This window comes from Lynx canadensis, chromosome C2 (assembly GCF_007474595.2).
Source record: "Lynx canadensis isolate LIC74 chromosome C2, mLynCan4.pri.v2, whole genome shotgun sequence".
Classification (NCBI taxonomy): Eukaryota; Metazoa; Chordata; class Mammalia; order Carnivora; family Felidae; genus Lynx; species Lynx canadensis.
This window is the reverse complement of record NC_044311.2, coordinates 101,145,468-101,167,513: the sequence shown is the minus strand read 5'-3', so window position 1 is coordinate 101,167,513 and position 22,046 is coordinate 101,145,468.

Genomic DNA, 22,046 nt, shown 5'->3' with positions numbered 1-22,046 from the left:
AAATGCAAAAAGAACCCTCACGTCTGCAAACATTTCACTATTTCAGGCCTATGTTATATTTACTTTAAAATCATCTCTGCAAAAAGGTTTAGAGGTGGGAAAAGAAAGGCCATACTTACCTTGACAGTCAAAATACATAAAATATCAGGTTGATTTCTACTGCATTTTCATTACTAAGTTATTCTCAAGTTTCAGTTTGATTTTGGAAGTTTGGAGCTGAGTGCACTAGGATAAAGAGCGTATCAAAAATTCAGATGACACTAAATGTCTTTTTATCATACATTATCCACTGAGACCCTGATGTGGAAGTTTCTTTCTGTATCTCAGGAAGGAGGGAAACCACCACCAATAAATAAAAGGACTGTTCATGCCAATGCTTGGGAATAAATCTCTTCCCTCGGTCCCTTCCCAAGAATATTCTAATCAGTGTTTGGGGGCTATGGCCATGATATATATGTATCAAGTTACATACCTCCCTGCACAAAAAAGAACTGGCTATATTCTAGATTCTTTACGAAAAGTTGCCCTCTTGAGGTCTTTTCCAGCACTTGTCATTTCCAGTTTTCACTATCAGGGCCCCTATGGCCCAGAGGATCCTTGGTATCACGACCTAAACTGGTTGTATTTATCATCATGACATGGGATTGGACTGTGACAGCGGGTTAGAGGGACACCCGGAGGGAAAGCCTCCCTGGGAGGCTTCCAGAACATCAGATTTGCTACAGCGGCTTAGAACTGTGACCCATTCTGCTACAAATCTGTCTGACAGCCATGAAGAGATGTTTCATGTGTCTCCCCCAAAGGTTAGGAATATACTTCAAACATTCCTAATGTCCCATAATAACTCACAGTGGATCTATGAAGCCCAGGGTTCCACATGCTTTTCCAAGCGAATGGGCACCACTGTTTTGGTCTTTAATACTGCTGCCGATAATGACCAGTATTTTTTCTTAATCCACCCTAACACACTGATGAGGCTAAATTAAATTCCCCTCGCAAGTCATGTTGGTGGCTCGGTGTTTATCATATTTTAACTAGAGGCAGCAGTATTTTGTCCTAAATGCATTAGTTTGCACTTCCCCATACTGTGGCTCGTTTATGCCTCTGCTTTCTCGCATGGTCTTATGAGACGTTGCGTATTTCAATACCCAGAAGAGCATTTGTCTTCTTAGGTTTCGTTGTGTACTTGAAGTTCCAAGTCTTTTGTAAAAAAATGTTAAGTAGCTGGTGTTGCTACTGGATCCCTGGATTATTCCATTTGTCCATCCAGAAAAGTTCCTGTTTATCCTCTACCTTCTGTTTCTATTTCTAAGCCAATGCTTTAAGACATAACATCTGTTCCGGCCTATTCTGTCTCCATGTGGCCTTAACCTCTTAACTTCTGTACTCAGTCTCACTCTGTACATTAGTACTCTGTACCTCGTGGGGCTTTGTGGAGGCAAAAAAAAGGTGCTTAAGGGTTGTCTTCAAGAGAGGTCCTACTTTTAAAGAGATTTTATAAAAGCCCCTTGGCTTAGAGATGAGAAACTCTAGAGCTCTAATTCTTTTCCTATTCTTGTTTTGCTATTTTTATTTCTGAAAAGTGATCTCTGTCTGAATAGTCTTTACTCTGGTTTTAACTTTCTTCCCATTAACCCTTTTCACACTGAAATTGTCCTCTCTACCTTATCCGTGCTCTGAACATTTTACTTATAGAGCCAAAGCTAATTTTCCCACAGCAAATCCTACCTACTTTTCCTCCCATCACTGAACAAATTACTCCATAAACAAGCACTTGGCCTTGCACACAAGAAATCAGAAGCTAATGAGACTCTGAGAAGATTGACCTTGTGCCTTGGCTTCCCCACTTAAGCTGAGGTTAATTCTTCTATTTCACAGCACCTGGGTGTTGTGAATTCTGACTAATAAATGGTGGAAAGCATTTTGCAAATGTCCTGTGCTATATAAACGTGTAGCAAATAATCTGGAGAGTCTTCAAGTCGAAATGTATTCTTGTGCAGCTCAATTCAAAATACTAATCCACCCATTGTTTTCAAAATATTTTACTAACCTGTTTCTTCCCTTTTTTTTCTTTTTAAAAATATTTTTAGTAAAAATTAGTTTTCTAGTCGTTTGAACTATGTATAGGAAGGAACCAATAGTATATATTCTTGCTTGTCAGAAAATGCTCGAATTGTCTTTTAAGTGTTAAAACTAAAAGGGTTACATAACAGTGTAGTGATGTAAGGAGGAGGATTTTAGCTCAAATGTGGCAAAACATCGAAATACAAAGATTAGCTTTGATTTTCAAGATTGTATTATAAGTAGTAGGGTTAATGTGGTTGTTATAGATATTCTTTATTTTTAAGTTACCAGAAATTATCTTTTATTTTTGAACTCTATGGTTCTTGACATGTTTTGAATAAAGTTTTTATCAACTAAAGTTTTCATTTACTTTATTATCGGCAAATCAGTTATGTCTGAAATGCATGTAAAAATGGATAACCTAATTACATGACTGTAAAATTCAAGATTTGAAGAACATCTTTTGTAGAAATAATGAATTTCTGTACTGGAATCCATTTTAAAAAAAAAAGATTTTAAAAATAGCAACAGAAGGGGCGCCTGAGTGGCTCAGTCCGTTGAGTGTCTGACTCTCTGTTTTCGGCTCAGGTCATGATCCCAGGGTTATGGGACCAAGCCCCACTTCAGGCTCCATGCTGAGCATGGAACGTGCGTAAGATTCTCTCTCTCACCTCCTTTCCCCCCTCTCCCCCACTCGTGTGCTCTCTCTAAAATAAAAAATAAGTAAAAATTTAATAAAAATTTTTTAAAATTTAAAAATAGCAACAGAAGTACTTTCATACTTCAAGCAGTATTGGATGTTTTTTAAATTTTTTTTTTCAACGTTTATTTATTTTGGGGACAGAGAGAGACAGAGCATGAACGGGGGAGGGGCAGAGACAGAGGGAGACACAGAATCGGAAACAGGCTCCAGGCTCTGAGCCATCAGCCCAGAGCCCGACGCAGGGCTCGAACTCATGGACCTCGAGATCGTGACCTGGCTGAAGTCAGACGCTTAACCGACTGCGCCACCCAGGCGCCCCAGTATTGGATGTTTTTTAGAACCTGTGACAGGTTACACTTGCAAAGATTACTTAATACTTTTTTTAGTGAAACTAAATTTATTCCACTTAAACAAGTATTCTTCATTCCTGATTAATGTTGAGGTATTAACATATACTTTCTTTTATGAAATGCTATTAGTACTAGCTAGTAACCTTGAAAATATTATTATTTACCAAAAGAAGTTGGTATCTATGATAGATCCCTGAATTTTGTTTTGGGACTAGAGGCTCTAAAATGTCAAAGTCTAGGAACCACTTAAATTTTTTTTTTAATTGAGATACCATAAAATTTATCCTTTTAAAGTATGACACTCAATGTTTTTTTTTTTTCATATACTTCCAGAGTTGTGGGAATATATCAATCAATTTTAGAATATTTTCATCAGGGGTGCCTGGGTGGCTCGGTCGGTTAAGCGTCCGACTTCGGCTCAGGTCATGATCTCACGTCTGTGAGTTCGAGCCCTGCGTCGGGCTTTGTGTTGACAGCTCAGAGCCTGGAGCCTGTTTCCGATTCTGTGTCTCCCTCTCTCTCTGCCCTTCCCCTGTTCATGCTCTGTCTCTCTCTGTCTCAAAAATGAATAAACGTTAAAAAAAATTTAAACAAATAAAATTTAAAAAAAGAATATTTTCATCATCCCCAAAAGAAACCCACTCCCATCCTTCTCTCAACACCCCCCACACCCCTCTTGCCCCTAGCAACCACCAGGCTATGTTCTGTCTCTGTGGGATTGCCTATTCTGTGCATTTCATATAAATAGAGTCATATAATATGTGACCCTTTGTGTCTGGCTTCTTTCACCTGGCATGTTTTCAGGGTTCATCCATGCTGTAGCATTGTCACTCATTTCTTTTTATTGCTGGATAATACTCCATTCTATGGATATACCACATTGTACATTCATTGGTTGATAGACATTTGGGTTGTTTCCACTTTGAGGAAGTAATTACCAAATATGAACAATGCTGCTAGGAACATTCAGGTACCAGTTTTTTTAACAAGTGTTTATTTTTCTTACACGTATACTTAAGAGTGGAATTGCTGGGTTATACGGCAACACTGCTCCTTAACCTTTTGAGGAATTGCCAGACTGCTTTTCCGAAGCTGCTGTGTGTTGTACATTCCCATCAACCATAGGTACAGGTTCTGCTTTTTCCACAACCTTGCCAACACTTGTTATCTGTCTTTTGGTTATAGTTTTCCTAGTCAGTGTGAAGTGCTACCTCATTGTGTTTTTTATTTGAATTTCCCTGATGGCTCATGTTGTCTGTTTTCTACAGCCCTTTAAAATATGAAACCGTTCTTAGCTCATGGGTCTATAGAAACAGGCTGCAGGCTGGATTTGACCCATAGTTTGCCAATCTTTCTGATCTAGAAGATAGAATTAGTAGATACACACATAAAAATAGGTATTATGAATACATCCTTATGTTCAAGAACGTAGAGGAAAGCATGAGCCTCTTAAAAGGAGATGTGGAATGTTAAAAAGAATACAAGTGGTAAGGGCGCTGATAAAAGGGTGGATTAAAACAACAACAACTTGCTTTACAACATTTGCTGATTCCCACGGTGTAAACATCCCTCATGGTCAATTTTAAGCTACTGACAAAACATCACTGAAGTTTGGAAGGGACATGCAGGATTGGCACCTGCAAACATATCGCTGACCTAAACATTTCTAACTGGACACTCGAGGCTGTCATTGGTCTCCTACTCCTAGTCCTATAGCCAGCCCATAGGAGGGAGAATTTCTACCCTCCCATTGTGTACTGGATTCCCAAATAGCCTTCATGCCCGCCTTCGTTGCTCTGGGATCACAGCCACATTTCCACAAGGCAGATAAGTGCATACACATGCACACTCCTCAGCGTGCAACAAACGACAAAGCAAGAAAGGGAACGTCTTCTGATCCATCCAGAAGTCTTCCAGAAAACGGTGTTGAATAGACAGGGAATGGCCTGGTAAGTAAAAGAGCAGACATATTCCACACATACAGCTGGTTTGTGCAAGAATGCAAACGTGGGAGTAGGACAAACACTTGGAGAAGCTTCGTCTTGGTGGTAGATATGCAATTGTGAACTCCTGTGATCAGATATTTTCCCTGCATGTTTCTTCTTCCCAGAGGTTCTGGGAAAAGCCTCAACTTTAGATTTATCCCTTTACCAGAAAGCACAATATAAGGGGAAATGAGTTCCATCTAAATGCTCTGAATTACTTTAAGAAAGAGCTAGAGGAATTAGATGGCGAATCATCCAGACATTATTAGTTCATATGTCAGACTTTAAATAGGCTTTGAACACATTTCCACATGGACATCAGTTCATGAACTGTGTATAAGAATAGCCCAGCCTTGTCCACAATCTCCTGGGTCTTCCTTTGCCTTTTCTAAACACTTTCTTTCCTACTGATGGTAAAACCCAAAGTTACAGTGTGGAATTGGTGCTTTTGACCTATATTTGTCAGCTCAAATCAAAGAAAAGCAGCAGTGGGCATTATGTTATCTTGCTCAGTATAGCAAAGGGTGGAGCTATTCATTAGAACTCACAATTGTTGATTACCCAGATATGAGATTTCCTAAGTAGAAATGTGGGGACAAAGGGACTTGAAGAATCTATGACTTTTTGTAAACTCCTGTGCTTCTGTTGGCTAAAGCTGAAGAGAAAGCAAAGCCTTTTCTAAAACGCAAAGGACATTCCAGCACAGGTGTCCCCTGCTGTAATTCATGCCAACTTCCTGGGTTTCCTGGCATAGCCCTGCCTTCCAAAGTCAGTCCTGTTAAACCCGTGTTCTGTCCTGAGGTTCTCAAACTTAGCTTGTGTTAGCATCACCTGCAGAGATGGATGAACCTCAGGTTTTTATCCCAGAGTTTCTGATTCAGTAAGTGGAGTTGTGAAGAAAACTGCATTTCTTTTTTAAATTTTTTTTTAACGTTTATATATTTTTGGGACAGAGAGAGACAGAGCATGAACGGGGGAGGGCAGAGAGAGAGGGAGGACACAGAATCGGAACAGGCTCCAGGCTCTGAGCCAACAGCCCAGAGCCCGACGCGGGGCTCGAACTCACGGACCGCGAGATCGCGACCTGGCTGCAGTCGGACGCTTAACCGACTGCGCCACCAGGCGCCCTGAAAACTGCATTTCTAAGAAGTTCCTAGGTACTGCTGCTGGCCCAAGGATCCCGTAATCTACACACACACACACACACACACACACACACACACACTCTGCAGGTCTGGCCCCCTTGGCTGCCACTGTCACCCAGCTGCTCACTGGGACAACAGCATCCACCTGGCTGGCTTCAGGCAGTTTCACGCTTGATCTCTGTTAGTTAGGGGTCTTATCATTTGGGGTTCTGTCCTATTACCATTTGTGGTCCTTTCATCATCGCTGAACACTTTAGTGATGCTGGAGCCCTTCTCATCAGGATGTTCCTGATGGAACATGGTATGGTAACATTGGGAAATGGTATGGCCTCCAGGCCTTTCTGTAGAATGTAATCCCTCGACCGGTTACTGGGCCTCACCTAGTATATAATACATGTGTAGACATCCTAGTAAGTCCATGTCCCTGAGCCTTTTAACCCTTCCTTCCTCAATCTGCCAAGGAAATTCTTGCATTTCAGCTTCGTTTAGGCCATTGCTTTCTCCATGCTCCTAGGAACCATCCTAGTGCAAGGTGACACCATCTCCTGGGGGTCTTGCCAAGGCCTGCATCCTGTGTCTCCAGAGAGGGCTCCCAAGTCGGCCCAAGTCCCCTAACCAGTCCTATGCCCCAGCTCCTCTTGCTCAAGCAGCCTCCGAATCCAGTCCCATTCGTGCTGCCCCGGAGTCAGCGAGTATATGTTGGCTAGGGCTCGCAGCTCCTTTGGACTAGAGTCCCTTTTCTCCCTTCCTGGGCCCAGCCCGTCCCTGGGTGATCACGCTGTGACTTAACCCTACCACTAGCCTACCACTAGCCTACCAGCAGGAGAGGTGGGGGTAGATCTTGAAGGAGGCACATAACTCCTACAGGTCTACCTTGGTTGGGTATTTAACAGTCTCCGGAGAACAGCACTAGATTTAATTCTGGGCTTGGGCCTCAGCGGCAGGATGTGAGAGGATCTTTGTAAATATCAGGGAGATCTTCTGGCTTTCATATTTGGCTTCTATTTGCCTGTTAATTGCCTGCAGCTTTTCATTATCTTTTGCGTATTAATGGCTTTTAGCAATACTCATCCAAGTCCATTGTCATTAAAGTCACTGTTTCTCCCTTCTCGACACCCGATAAACCTCACCTGCTAGTTCATTTCTTTTCCACAGATATATTTCTTAATTTAACCACCTATTGGACTATCACCATGGGCCAGGGGATGCCATGTCTATTTCCCACCAACTGGATCCTCATTGCCTGCTGGGTGGCTAGTGATTCGGCCCCCAAATCCCATCTTATTGACTACATCCTAGGACCACTTCTAGAACTATTGCACGTTGGGATCTCTGGAAGCAGATGCTAAGGTGGATTTGGTGTGCAGGGAATTTTTTTTTGAGAGAGAGAAAGAGAGAGTCCAAGCAGGGGAGGGACAGAGAGAGACAGACAGGGAGACAGAGGATCCAATGCTGGCTCTGTGCTGACAGCTAAGAGCCCTGTGGGGCTCGAACTCATGAACCATGAGGTCATGACCTGAGCCAAAGTCGAGGCTCAACCGACTGAGCCACCTAGGTGCCCCGTGCAGGGACTTTTTTTTACTTTTTTTTTTTTTTTAATTTTTTTTTAACGTTTATTTATTTTTGAGACAGAGAGAGACAGAGCATGAATGGGGGGAGGGTCAGAGAGAGGGAGACACAGAATCCAAAACAGGCTCCAGGCTCTGAGCTGTCAGCACAGAGCCCGACGCGGGGCTCGAACTCACGGACCGCGAGATCGTGACCTGAGCCGAAGTCGGCCGCTTAACCGACTGAGCCACCCAGGCGCCCCCTTACTTTTTTTTAAATGCTCTATCTTACATGCAATTTATTTATTTCTTTTAATATAATTTATTGTCAAGTTAGCTAACATACAGTGTATACAGTGTGCTCTTGGCTTCAGGAGTAGATTGCCATGATTCATCGCTTACATACAACACCCAGGGCTCATCCCAACAAGTGCCCTCCTCAATGCCCATCACCCATTCCCCCCGCCTTGCCCCCCCCCCCCCCATCAAACCTCAGTTTGTTCTCTGTATTTTAAGAGTTTCTTATGGTTTGCCTCCCTCTCTGTTTGAAACTATCAGGGACTTTTTTAGAGATGACGGCCCATGGAGGGAGGGAGTGGAGGCAAGATTGGGCAGAGAGATGGAAGAACTGTGACACAGGGTCCGAAAGCCTCGGCCCACCCCCACAGGGATCTCTGGAGTATGTACAGCTGGCCCATCAGAGTTACCCCACATTGGGTAAAACAGCCAGGTCTCCATACCCCTCCCTCCCTCAGTCACCGGATGTGGGCTGTCCTGCCTCTTCGGTGAGGAAGCCCCTCTGCAGCAGGGTCGACCTTAGAGGCTGAGAGCGAGGGCAACGGGTTCTTCCTCCATGTCCACTGCTCACACCAGGAGAGAACTTGAAGGAAGCTAGTTACTTTCATTAGAATTGTCGCTATTTCTTTACTGACTACAAAAGCTCTGAAAATGGTAAGATAATGTGTAAACTATGATGTCTTCTGCCTGTATTTTTCCCCCCTTCTCTCCTTCCCCATTCAAGGGGATAGTTTCCTCATGTCAGGGGAGGTTTGTTCTCTTCTTTTCTGAATTTTTCCCTAGCAGCCGAAAACTATTATTCTGAGAATAGAGTTTGAAGAGAAGGCAATTTCTCTCAAACTAAAAAAAGATGCTCGGGGCACCTGGGTGGCTCAGTCAGTTGGGTGTCTGACTTCGGCTCAGGTCATGATCTCACAGTTGGTGAGATCAAGCCCCATGTCGGGCTCTGTGCTGACAGCTTGGAGCCTGGAGCCTGCTTCAGATTCTGTCTCTCCCTCTCTCTCTGCCCCTCCCCCGTTCACACTGTGTCTCTCTGTCTCTTGAAAATAAATAAACATTAAAAATTTTTTTAAAAAAAGATGCTCTAGGATGGTAGGTCCCACAAGAAATATCCATTTGCACGTTGTTTTTGGTATTTCTGTGCATTAGCGATAAAGACTTAGAGAGAATGGTTACCCAGTCAGTGGGGAGGTTGGACTGTCCTGTGTCCTAGTCCTGGCCAACGAGAGCACAGTGGTGGACCCAGAGAGACACGTGGGCTGACACAGCAAGGGACTGAGCAGAAATTTCCCATCGCTTTTTGCCACCACCACCTCGGCACCGTGTAGGACCCCAGGACTTTGAAACAACCTTGAAATAGAAAAGGTAAGCGGAAGAGTGTTGCCAGAATAGCTTTGAATTTCCAACTCACCTGTTGGGATGGAAGCATGGCTTTGGAAGAAGTTGACTAGAAGAGGGGCGCCTCGGTGGCTCAGTCAGTTAAGCATCTGACTCTTGACTTGGGCTCGGGTCATTACCTCATGGTTCATGGGTTTGAGTCCTGCGTCGAGGTCTGCACTGTCAGTGTGGAGCCTGCTCGGGATTCTCTCTGTCTCTGTCTCTGTCTCTGTTCCTCCCCAGCTTGTGGTCTCTCTCTCTCTCTCTCTCAAAGAAATAAACTTAAAAAATCTATAAAAAAAAAGAAGTGACTAGAAGAAAATCGACGTCATATTTCCTGCACACCTATGTGTCTGGACTGATTCAGACCTGCTTCACATAAAGAAGGGACCCCATCACATCAGTCCTCCTCTGCCCTCATAATCGCTCAGGTCCCCAGCCCCCCACCTCTTCCACCTGTACCTACTGTGTGCTTAGGCACACTGCAGCCAGATGCTGAGAGGCTGGGGGAGCACTCTATGCAAAGCCTCACTCCAGATCCTCTCTTGCCACCTCCACGACCCAACCCCCCACCCCCGCCCACATGCTGGTTCTTGCATTGACTGCACCTTGACTCTAGTCCCACAAATATTATTTATAGCACGTCGGAAAAATCTTGACTCCATCCATGTCTTGTTTTTATCCTCAGTTTTTTTCAGCCGCACAGTCATGTTCCTTTCCTTCGGTATCACTCATCTTGTATCTCTTTTCTTGTTTCGTTTTCCATTTCCACATATGTGAGGGTCTCTGAGAGTTCTGTGAAACAATGGATTGTAGTATTTGTCATAAGAAATCCTGAAATGCTATTTAAAAATGAACTCTTAAAACGCGTAGAACATGCGAATACTGGTTTTAGAATTCTTTGGAGTATTAAAATAGAATTTTTGGTAGTAATATCAAGCAGAATCAAAGGACCGAAGGAGGGTAGTACATGTGTCAAAATCCCATTAGGAATATCCTGGAAAAGGGGGCAGCTGGGTGGTTCAGGCGGTTAAGCATCTGACTCTTGATTGCAGCTTACATGATCTCGCAGTTTGCGGGTTTGAGCCCCACATCGGGCTCCGTGCTGACGGTGCAGAGCCTGCTTAGGGTTCTTCTCTCTCTCCCTCTTGCTGTCTCCCTTAAAATAAATACATGAAATTATTTAAAAGCGATATACTGGAAAGAAAAGTTGAGATGGGTTTCACATAGAAGGTCATTTAATGGGTCTCATCCAGATGCTTATCATGCTTCAAAGATGATTCCCCTTTATAACCCCCGGCCTTGTCAGCCCATGTTTCAGTGAGCTAGGCTTCCACTGAAAGTATATGCGTTTTCATAACTCTTCCTTCAGGAATTCAGACTCTGACATCTTGTACAGCTTCTCTATAGTTATCCTCTTTTCCTCCATTCTTACTGCTCTCATCCATTGTGCAATCTCAACCTTTCTCAGCTTTCTGTGATATTCATTTGTTCATTCACCCACTCATTCATTTACTCATTCATTCATTCACTGGTCCAGTACATATGATTGCACACCTGCCAAGTTCTGCTCTAGGTGCTAAGACCAGGGCAATGAACAGAACAAATAGAAACAGAGGAGGGGAGAGACAGTAAACAACTTGATTTTTAAAACAATTGTAAGAGAGAGATAAATATAAATGAAAAACAAAGTAGGGGAGGGAGTTAGAAAGTTTTGGGGGCTTAGTGTTTACAATTTAGATAGAGCGGCCAGGGAAGGCCTCACTGATAAGGTGATATTCAAGTAAAGGTATTCCCCCAGGAGGGCCATGCACCTGGGGAAAGATCCTTGCAGGCAGTAGGAGCAGCAAGTGCAAAGGTCCTGTGGCAGCACGCTGTCCACCACATTTAAGGAATAGCAATGAATGAGTGAGGGCAAAAGAGGTAGATGAGGTCTGAGAGGGAATGGAAAGTAGGCACTGGATCAGGCACTACTTTGTGGGGCGTTGGAAGGACTTGGACTTCTCTTTGCATGAGGTAGGAGCCATTGGGAGGGGTCCCCAACAGGGGAGAGATATAGTCTGCTTATGCCTTAACAGGATCACTCTGGCTGCCGTGTTGAGACCAACCGAAGAGAAGCAAGGACAGCATTGGGAGTCTAGTTTAGAGACCAGTTAAAGCATTTAATGGAGAGGTGTGGTGGCTTAGATCAGGGCAGTGACAGGAAAGCTGGTGTTTATACTGAGGGCATACCCTCCTAACCATCTGTCCATGCTCTGATTCTGCCCACGTTCTCTAGGACTGAACCCCTTTCGAAGAGTCCTCTCCTCATGTCGCTCTCTTGCTCAAGAATGTGACAATAACCACTCACTGACCAAATCATGTTCTGTTTCCTAGTTCTCTAACCTTTTGCAACTTGGCATTCTACCTCTCTGCTTTATCCCTTCCCACTTCCCAGCACGTGTTTTCCATTCCCACCAGCTAAGGTACTGTTCCCCCCACATAGAATGCCTGCTGTTCTAACCTTTGCCGGGAGAGCCCACACTCTCTTCTTGCCGGGATCCTTCCATCTTTTCTTCCTTCCTTCTTTTCTTTCTTTCTTCTTTCTTTCTTCCTTTCTTTCTTCCCCCTCTTTATCTCCTTCCTTCCTTTTTTTCTTTCTTTCTTTCTTTCTTTCTTTCTTTCTTTCTGAGAGAGGGAGAGAGAAACAGAGGCCACAAGGGAGTGAGGGGGCAGACAGAGAGAGAGAGAAGAGAGAGGAAGAGAGAGAAAAGTGGAGCTCACCTGATGTGGGACTCGAACTAAGGAACCGTGAGATCATAACCTGAGCTGAAAATCAGATGCTTAATGACTGAGCCACCCCGGCACCCTCCTTCTCATCCTTAAAGCCATTCCAAGTGCCCTCCTCCTGATGTCTCCCGCAGTCGAAAGTCCTCGTGCCTGTGTTCTCTGGCCTGGCCCTTGGGGGCTGCACCTCCCGTGCTGACAGTTTAGCTCACACCGTTTTGCACTGTTTTCTCACTTGGTCTTCGGTGCCTCCATGAGTTCATAAGCTCCAAAATGTCAGGGACTGGTTACAATATATTTTGCCTCTTCCATCGCTCCTCCAGAACAGCTGAGGCATGTCATGTATATTGAGAAACATTTGCTGGGTTGAACAAAATGCAATACATGCTCTTCAAAACTAAGATAGCTCTTTCCAAAAATGCCCTGCAGAGTGGTCTGGCAGACTGTCTTGAACGAGTTAAAGACACATGAGAAAACAGGACGACGTTCCCACCACCCGCAATTCCTTGCTCGTGCTCCAAACTGCTTTCTCCTAGCACTCTCCCTGGACTGGTAGCACGCTTCAATGCCTCCTCTCCAGGACCATGCTGAGATCTCTCCTATGGCTCTTGTCTAACACCTACCCCCTGCAGACTGCTGCCTGGTGCTCTCCTAGGGATTCAAGAGCTGGCTGCCTTCTCCCGCTTCCCCCCCTGTTTCCGCCCCCCCCCACCCTGTCTACCCTTTCCCCCACGTCGTGTGGGTTATTCACAGGCATTACTTCAAGGATGAATTTCATCAAGACCTGTGGAGCCGCATATCTACACAGTCTCCACATTTTTCTTACCAGCTGTGGACGTTTTTGCAAACTCTACATTACCACCTAATTGAAATGGCTGCTTGGTTCCATTCTTCTTATTAAAGACAGATTAAGAAAATCAGTTCAATACCTTAGCCATTTTAAAGTCATCATTAATCTCTTGCTCTTGATTTCCAATCTGGCTTTAAAAAAAAAGACGTCCCTACAAATCCGTCTCAGGCTTTTCAGTCCCCTCCCCCACCCCCTGCTGGCATCAAAACAAACTCCATTTGACTGCTCTTTCCACTCCCTTTAGCCAGCTTGACCAGTTACGGTTTTTCTTCCTCCCCCATGGGCCTTTTCTAATGCATACCTTTTTCCTCACCCATAATCTCTTGTAATTTCTTCTTTGAAGTTTCTAGTTGTTCAAGAACTTGAACGGTGAGAAGAAAATACATTATCTTGAGTTTCATTTAGGGTCTCCTCAAGAGCTCTCTCCTTGTTTTCTCTGATGACGTTCGTAGCCCCTTGCCACCTCCATCTGCCAGTCCCCACAGCTGAGACCTCTCAAATCCCAACTGGTGGCAGGATCTGGGCTTGCTCCCAGGCCTTGCCTGGAGAATGTTTGGAGTTGGTACCTAGCGTTGAGGATATTCTCATCCAGCCAGCCCTCGCCTTGCATGTAAACTCTAGTAACCGGCCTCCTATTTGGATGTTGGGGCCCAAGGATCTGACCTAGCTTGTCCAGATCCTCAGATCATCCGGTGGGTCCCCCTTAGCCTTGCCGGTCTGTCCCCTGAGCCACAGGCAAGGGCCCAGGGGTCTGCCTTTGCTTGCTGCAACACCCTGATATAGCCTCACATTTGGGTAGACATATTTAGTTCTTCATGTCCTATCGAGATCAGGGACACCCACCAAGCTTCATTCAAGGAACTGCTCAATGCCAAGTGCTGTCTGCTTGGGCGACTGCCAGCACCTCGTCCTCCGGAAGCGTGCGCTGCCTTCCTGTGTGAACGTCTCTCCACTATCTGCCCCCACATGGGTAGGTCTGACCTGCTTCGTTTCTAGCACGCATCTTGATCTGACGCTCTCTGCCATAAGAGGGTTGAATGATTTCTGTCCATCCCCGGCTCCACCCTAGGCTTTCCTCCCGATAGAAATACCCTCCGGACGACAAACTATTAAACAGTGTGTGTTTCAACACTGTCAATCCTCAAAAACTCTTTTCCATCCTCCAGCACCTCCCTCCCCAGTGTCCAAAGCCCTCTTGCCGGCAGCTCGGATAGGCCCCCCTGCTCCCAGCTTGAGAGCTGTCCCCTTCCTCAAACCTGCCCCCTTCGCCCTCCCCTTCTTTAAAACTTTTGAATTTTTCTAATGTTTAGTTATTTATTTTTGAGAGAAAGAAAAAGAGGGAGAGCATGAGTGGGGGAGGGGCAGAGAGAGAGAGAGAGAGAGAGAGAGAGAATCCCAAGCAGGCACTGCACTGTCAACACAGAGCCTCACAGACCAGGGGGTGTCTCTTGAAACTCTACCCTGAAAACATTATAGTTCCCACCAGATGGTTCTCTTTATGATAGTTAAGGAAGGCTCTTTAGGTAGACCTACTATAGATGTTTTGAAGAAAATAAGCCATATACGCAATCACGCCTTTTTCCTAACAGAAAAGGAAACCTCTTAGAAACGATGAGACTTGAAACAACAATGAAGTGGCCGTTTTTCACTCCTTAGAGTAATGAGGAATTTTAAAATTATAATATTTAGTATTGAAAGCAGGATAAGAAAGTAATGCTTTTTTCATACACTGCTTCTAGCAACACAAACTAATGCATCTTTATAAAAAGAAACCCACACTCTCTGACGTGAGAATTTCCCATTTAGCACACTGCCCAGTGGATATAGTAAAACAATCAGACAAAGATTTATGTATTGAGATTTTTATTATATTATTATTATTTTTTTTAATTTTTTTTTTCAACGTTTATTTATTTTTGGGACAGAGAGAGACAGAGCATGAACGGGGGAGGGGCAGAGAGAGAGGGAGACACAGAATTGGAAACAGGCTCCAGGCTCCGAGCCATCAGCCCAGAGCCTGACGCGGGGCTCGAACTCACGGACCGCGAGATCGTGACCTGGCTGAAGCCGGGCGCTTAACCGACTGCGCCACCCAGGCGCCCCTATTATATTATTATTTAAAAGACCAAGTATTTGTAAACAATACAAAAACACATTAATTGGAAAAAGGTAAAATATAATCATACATTTATACTATGGAACATTGCGTGTTCATTGAAATGTTTTCAAAGAATATTTTATTTATTTTTTTAAAGCTTATTTATTTACTTTGAAAGAGAGAACGGGAGAAAGAGAGCGAGAGCATGAGTGGGGGAGGGGCAGAGAGAGGGGGAGAAGGAAAGACTCCGAAGCGGGCTCCATCTGATAAAGCATGAGGTGGTGACCTGAGCCTAAATCGAGAGTCTGATGCCTAACTGACTAAGCCACCCAGGTGACCCAAGAATATTTTAAATCAGAGGAAAATGCTAATGATATGTTGTTAAGTGAAGCAGTAAGATTGAAAATATTGTATCCTGTGATCTCCGTCATGTCACAAATGCTGTGGTATGGTGTGTGTGGTGTGATACAGACATATCACAAATTGTGTATGTGTGTATTGTATAAATAAGGCTGGGTAAATACACTAAATGTTAACAGCGTTCCTTTATAGGATCAGAAATGATTTTTATATTTATGTTTGTGTCTTTTCTCAAATTATCTATAATAAACAAACATGTATTACTTTTATAGTCTCAAAAACAGAATTAAGCACACAAAGGGGGTTGGTTAGGCTTGAGTTCAAGGTAAACATTAAAAAAAATTTTTTTTAACGTTTACTTATTTTTGAGAGAGAGAGAGAGCGTGAGCAGGAGAAGGGCAGAGAGAGGGAGACACAGAATCAGAAGCAGGCTCCAGGCTCTGAGCTGTCAGCACAGAGCCCGACGTGGGGCTCGGACTCATGAACCGAGACTCACAAACGGAGAGACCGTGACCTGAGCTGAAATCGGATGCTAAGCCACCCAGGCGCCCCAAGGTAAACATTTTTAGCGGCTGGAGCTGTGGATGCAGGGAGCACCTCCGTGTGGACAGGAGGGATGTCCACACAAAATAGTGCTTCTATCAGTGAGTTTTCCTGCTTCATCGCTGGAGAAATCACACGCTTTCAAGCTTCTTGGCTTACGAGTATAACATATGTTCTCACGTTCAAGAGGAACATTCAATGGGTTGAGCATAACAATCATAATGGTGTAAAATTGTGTTTGTTGAGGGGCACCTGGGGGGCTCAGTGGGTTGAGTATCTGACTTGGCTCAGGTCATGATCTCACAGTTCGTGAGTTTGAGCCCCGCAGCAGGCTCACTGCTGTCAGCGCAGAGCCTGCTTCAGATCTTCTGTTCCCTTCTCTCTGTGTCCCTTCCCCACGTGCGCTCTAAACATTAAACAAACAAACAGTTTTAAAATTGTGTTTGTTGAGATAAACTCCACACAAGGAAGATGCTGGAACTCTAACTGATCGGCCACCTTTGACCACCGTGTCCCTGTGACTCTTGCCGGACATCCCCGGCAGAGAGTGCTGACCGGGCTCACGCTGCTGGAACCCTGTCCCTGAAACGAACTTTCTTTGAGTGACTTCCTGGAGAAACTGCCCTTCTGTCTTCTGTTAGAGGAGGAGGCAAACGGACAGTGGAGCCAGCCGGGGAGCCAGGGGAGGAAACCTCAGACGCCATCCTGGGCTGGGCCCACATGTGGTTTTGGTTTCTCGAGGCACAGGCAGCTGTGGTGTAAGCCAATGCTTCAGGACACCCCTTTTCTCCTGGTGCCACGGACTGGTTCCGGTGGGAAGGCCTTGCTGGTGGACACTTTGAACTCCTCGCCTTTTTGCCCCCACAGGTTCTGGGCAGGTGAAGGACGGCTCTGCCCCGACTCCTGCCCTCGTCTGAGCTCCGTAGCTGTCAGCAGCTTCTCTTCCCTTGGTGGCACAAAGTTTCCCGGCTCTGACTTATGCATTCCTTACTATAAAGGCTATATTTTCCTAACCTCAAACCCGAACATGTGGGGACAGGACACTTTTTCCCAATTTGCCTTGGAAAAGTCTTTTCAATATAGAAATTAGGTCATACGTAGTTATATTTAGCAAAATGCTTCTTTTGAGGAAAAACAAATGCACGAAACAGAACTGTCCCAGCATACCTGGTTCTTGTGGTCGTTGTACTTCTGGCTGACTGTCCTGAGGAAACCCTGGAGCATCAGTGGGGTCTGCCCTCGGGCCCCCTCCCCACCCAGGTCAGGTGACTCCAACCTAAATGGGCAGCCGTGGCTGCTTCTCTCTAATGCTGCTGCTCCTGGGAGAACTTTGGGCAGAATTACTTAGTCACCTCTGAACTAATAGGCTAGCAGTTTTCAGCCACTCCAAGCTTATTCCTAAAGGAGCTTGAGTGTTTACACTGCTAAGCTTTTGGCACAGTCTATGTATTTGATAAACAGTAAAAAAAAGAAAAGAAAGGAAAAATTACATCTGTCCTCTCCTATTTTTCAACGATAGTCTTCATTTTCTTCAAAGGTCAACTAAAGACAGAAACAATTTATCTCAAATTGCAAGTTATTTGCAGTGAATACCTGAACAGTCAGCTCTGATGGGGGCATAGGTGGGGAGCGAGAAACCTCAGGGAGCTTCTCACAGTCTCTAGAGCCACACGGGGTAGGTAAGCTCCGCCTCTGTGGAAGGTTAGCTTTACCACCAAGAACTTGCTCTTTAAACTGTGCTTCATGAGGAGCCCCCGGGGGGCTCAGTTGGTTAAGCGTCTGACTTCAGCCCAGGTCATGATCTTGTGGTCTTGTGGGTTCGAGCCCCGCGTTGGGCTCTGTGCTGACAGCTCAGAGCCTGGAGCCTGCTTCAGATTCTGTTGTCTCCCTCTCTCTCTCTCTCTCTCTCTCTTTCTCTCTCTGCCCCTCCTCTGGTCACACTCTCTCTCTCTCTCTCTCTCTCTCTCTCTCAAATAAATAAACATTAAAAAAACACTTTTTTTTTTTAAAAAAAAAACTCTGTTTCATGAGTTCCAGGAGGGTTCAATGCCTCATAAATGTTGTATGTGACCCAGGACAGGAAATAGGATAAAAGCACAGGAATTTTTCTTAGGGAAGAAAGAGAAAAGTCTCCGGATGTTCTTTAAAAAAATTTTTTTTAAATGTTTATTTATTTTTGAGAGAGACAGAGACAGAATGCGAGTGGGTTAGGGGCAGAGAGAGAGAGGGACACAGAATCCGAAGCAGGCTCCAGGCTCTGAGCTGTCAGCACAGAGCCTGACACGGGGCTCGAACTCAAGATCCATGCGATCATGACCGGAACCGACTGAGCCACCCAGGCACCCCAATCCAGATGTTCTTTTAAAGTTCATCTTGGTTCCCCGTCTTGGTCCCCTTACTTCAGAAGATGGCGGAGCTGAATGAGATGAGCTCCTACCCTGCCCCTCCCCCCATTGGCAGCTTATGCCCCCTTTGAATATGTGGCTGGTCAGTACAACACGGAACTGTAACCACCACCTCAGGGGCTTGATGGTTGGGGACCAACACCTGTGCTTTGTGACACGGCTACAGAGAACACCCACGTGTCTAGCCTGAGGTAGCCATCTCCAAAACATGTGACCTTGTTCAAAGAGAAGCAAAGCCTAAGAGTATTCAGGAAGAGTGCAAATCCATAAATTCACTCAACGATACCTGCCCAACAGTGCCACCTTTCTCTCTGCAAAGGACACCCCTGCTATTACTCTGGGTTGTAGAAGTTTTTCTTTAATATAATTAAATCTGCTGTTTCCTAAAAATGGAAAGCAAAACGGGAAGCTTTTTAAAAGCTATTGTGATAGAATGGCCTTGAAATGTATTAATGGACTCATCACTGAAGAAGAGAAGGGAGTAAGGATGTCTTAGTTCCATTTTTATTATTCATTTCTTTCCCATAGAGATTTAGATAAACTTGTCTTTGTCCCTAATCATCTCCAAGAGTGGAAAAGGATTTCCTCACAGAATTTTAAAGCAGGAAGGAACCCTAGAGAATGTCAAGCCTGAGGGTAGATTTAGCAGAAAAATCCCACCTTTTTTTCGGATATTCAAAAGAACCTTAGAGCCAGCTTCCTCTCCCGAGAGACGAGACGCTCGTAAAGGTCATCGATTCCCTCATTTGAAGCATAATTTCACTTGGGGGGGGAGGGGCGGGAAGGAGCCAGATTTACTCAGGTATTTTTAATATAAAACAATGGGAAAAGAAATAGTTTTATTAAATGACTGATAAAAAAAGGCTATTGGAAATAATGGATACAAGCCATGAAATGTGAGTTTCCAAACAACACATGGTAATAATATCAGTCAGAACCGACCCTTATCCATCACTTGCTGCATGCTAGGTGTTGCTCTGAGTGCTTCATACTTCTATGAACTCATTTAATCCTTACAAGGTAGGTATACTATCAGTATTCACACTGCACAGATGAGAATACTGCTGAAAGAGATGAAATAACTTGCCCCAAGTCATATGAATAGAAAGTGCTAGAGCTGGTATTTGTAGGTTGGCAGTTTGGCCTGAGGACCTACACTCTGAACCACTAAACACACTGTGCCTCGAATCAACAGTTGTTCCCGTTCAACGGTTCCACTCCGTTACTGAGAAAATCTCAGTGAGGGACTAGAACAAGCATTTACGGTGTGCCTACTGCATGCCAATTATTGGGCCAATTCTCACAACACCCCAAGGAGATCTGTTATCCGAGAAAATCTCAATCAAAGATCTGAGTGAGGGGCACCTGGGTGGCTCGGTTGGTTAAGCGTCTGACTTTGGCTCAGGTCATGACCTCACGGTTCGTGAGTTCGAGCCCCGCATTGGCGTCTGCACGGTGGGCTCAGAGCCCACTTCGGATCCTCTGTCCCCCTCTCTCTGCCCCTGCCCCATGCACTCTTTCTCAAAAATAAATGGACATTAGGGAAAGAAAAGAAACAGATCTGAACGAGCATTTATCCTGAAACTGTGTGCTAGTTATTGGATCAACTCTCAGAAAACTCTCAGGTAGTTTTCCTGATGTCAAATGAAGGACTAGATTCAGAGAGTGAGGTTCAGAGAGGTGTAGTTAATTTGCTCAAGTCACAGCCGGTCGAGAAAGAGAGCAGGTATCTGAACATGTATTTGTTTGATCTCAAATTTGTATTTATGCCACCATCCTGCACTAAGAAGTACAGGCAAATAAGTAATCTGATACCTGAACTTGTTCTGTGGTGTAGAATTTTAGTTTTTTTTTTTTTTAGTGTTTATTTATTTTTGAGACAGAGAGAGAGACCGAGCACGAGCAGGGGAGGAGCAGAGAGAGCGGGAGACAGAATCAGAAGCAGGCTCCAGGTTCTGAGCTGTCAGCACAGAGCCCTTGTGGGGCTCGAACTCATGAACCCGCGAGATCATGACCTGAGCCGAAGTCAGATGACCAACCGACGGAGCCACCCAGGCGCCCCATAAGTTTTAGTTTAAAAATATATACAGTTATTAAATTTTCCACACGAGATCTTTATTGAACAATATTACAATGGCCAGTTAACACTAATGACTCTATTTTGACCTAATATCTTAAAACACCTTTGCTTTGAAAGCGAAAGCATGAAAAAGAGCTGAAAGGAGAAATGATGTAATTAGCATTTTCAGGACAATACCTGTTTGAGTCATTCAACCAGGTGCACCGGAGATGTGCATATAATTGTATGTCCAATCTAACTTGAAGGACCTTCTAGAAAGAGAGGGAGGTGTCAGAAATAGAGACCAGAGCTGCTGTGTGAAATCAGCCATTTGCCATTCTACTCTGATTAGGGCTTCTTGCTTGACCAGTAATGAGTAGAAACTGAATTACAGGCTTTGGCCTTTTCTGCAGGCTCCCGTTATGCCAAAAAGCAGCTGATTTATCCGTGAGATCTGTGTACTAAATGAAATGGCCCAGATAAACAGATGGCCTGGCCACGGTGGTATTTCACAGCAACATGTGTTTGTTTGAATAACATGGTCATAAACCTTTCACTCTGGGTCTAAAATTAAATTGTGGCTTTTGGATCTTACCTGGGGCTACTCAACAGAAAGCAGATTCAAATGCCAAATTTATGGCTTGGTTTCATCAGTAAGTTCTACATAATTTTCTACATTCATTTGTAAGAAGAACTTAAAACGTGTATCTTTCGAGTGTGTGTGTGTTGGGGGATATTGTACACAAAGATCCAAACCCTACAATTCTGATTTTCGACAAAACCAATTACTGCGTAGGGTTTTTGTTTTGTTTTGTTTTGCCTTATCAAATGAAAAATATGCTTCACTGCCATTCTGAACCTGAAGTTTTACATTCTGACACAATAGCCTGCCAAGACTCTGGGATCCACTCTGCTATAATATAGTGACTGATTGTCTCTGTATCTTAAAAAAGCAGGGAAAGAAGCATTCTGTTTCTATAGCATTCTGCTCCAAATGGTAATCTGATGTGGTATCTATGACTCTTAACATCAGTCCTCACAGGAGAGCCAAGGATGATGTTGGTGGTGTGGATACTTCCCCTTATCAATGGTGAAATAGCATGAATTGAGAGAAGAAACAGCAAAGCAGTTCGGTACCATTTTCTTCTCATCGCTCAGATGTACAAAGAATAAATAAAACTGACATTTTTGCTTTGTTAAAATCATGAATTGTTATTTGAGATAGTCTAATAAGCCTCATCCTATTCTTTGTGTTTATCCAGCCGCTACCCCCAAGAATAAAAGAAATTGCCATTATTGTTAGACTAGTGAATTGGTATTATGGAGATTATGTTCCCTTCTCTCTTTACTATTATAATTTTTAATAACATTTATTTTGAGGTAATTATAAATTCACATGCAGTTGAAAGAAACAATATACAGGGTTTTCTGTGTACCCTTCACCTAGTTTCTCCTAGCAGTAAAATCTTGAAACAACTATAGTACAATGTCACAAAC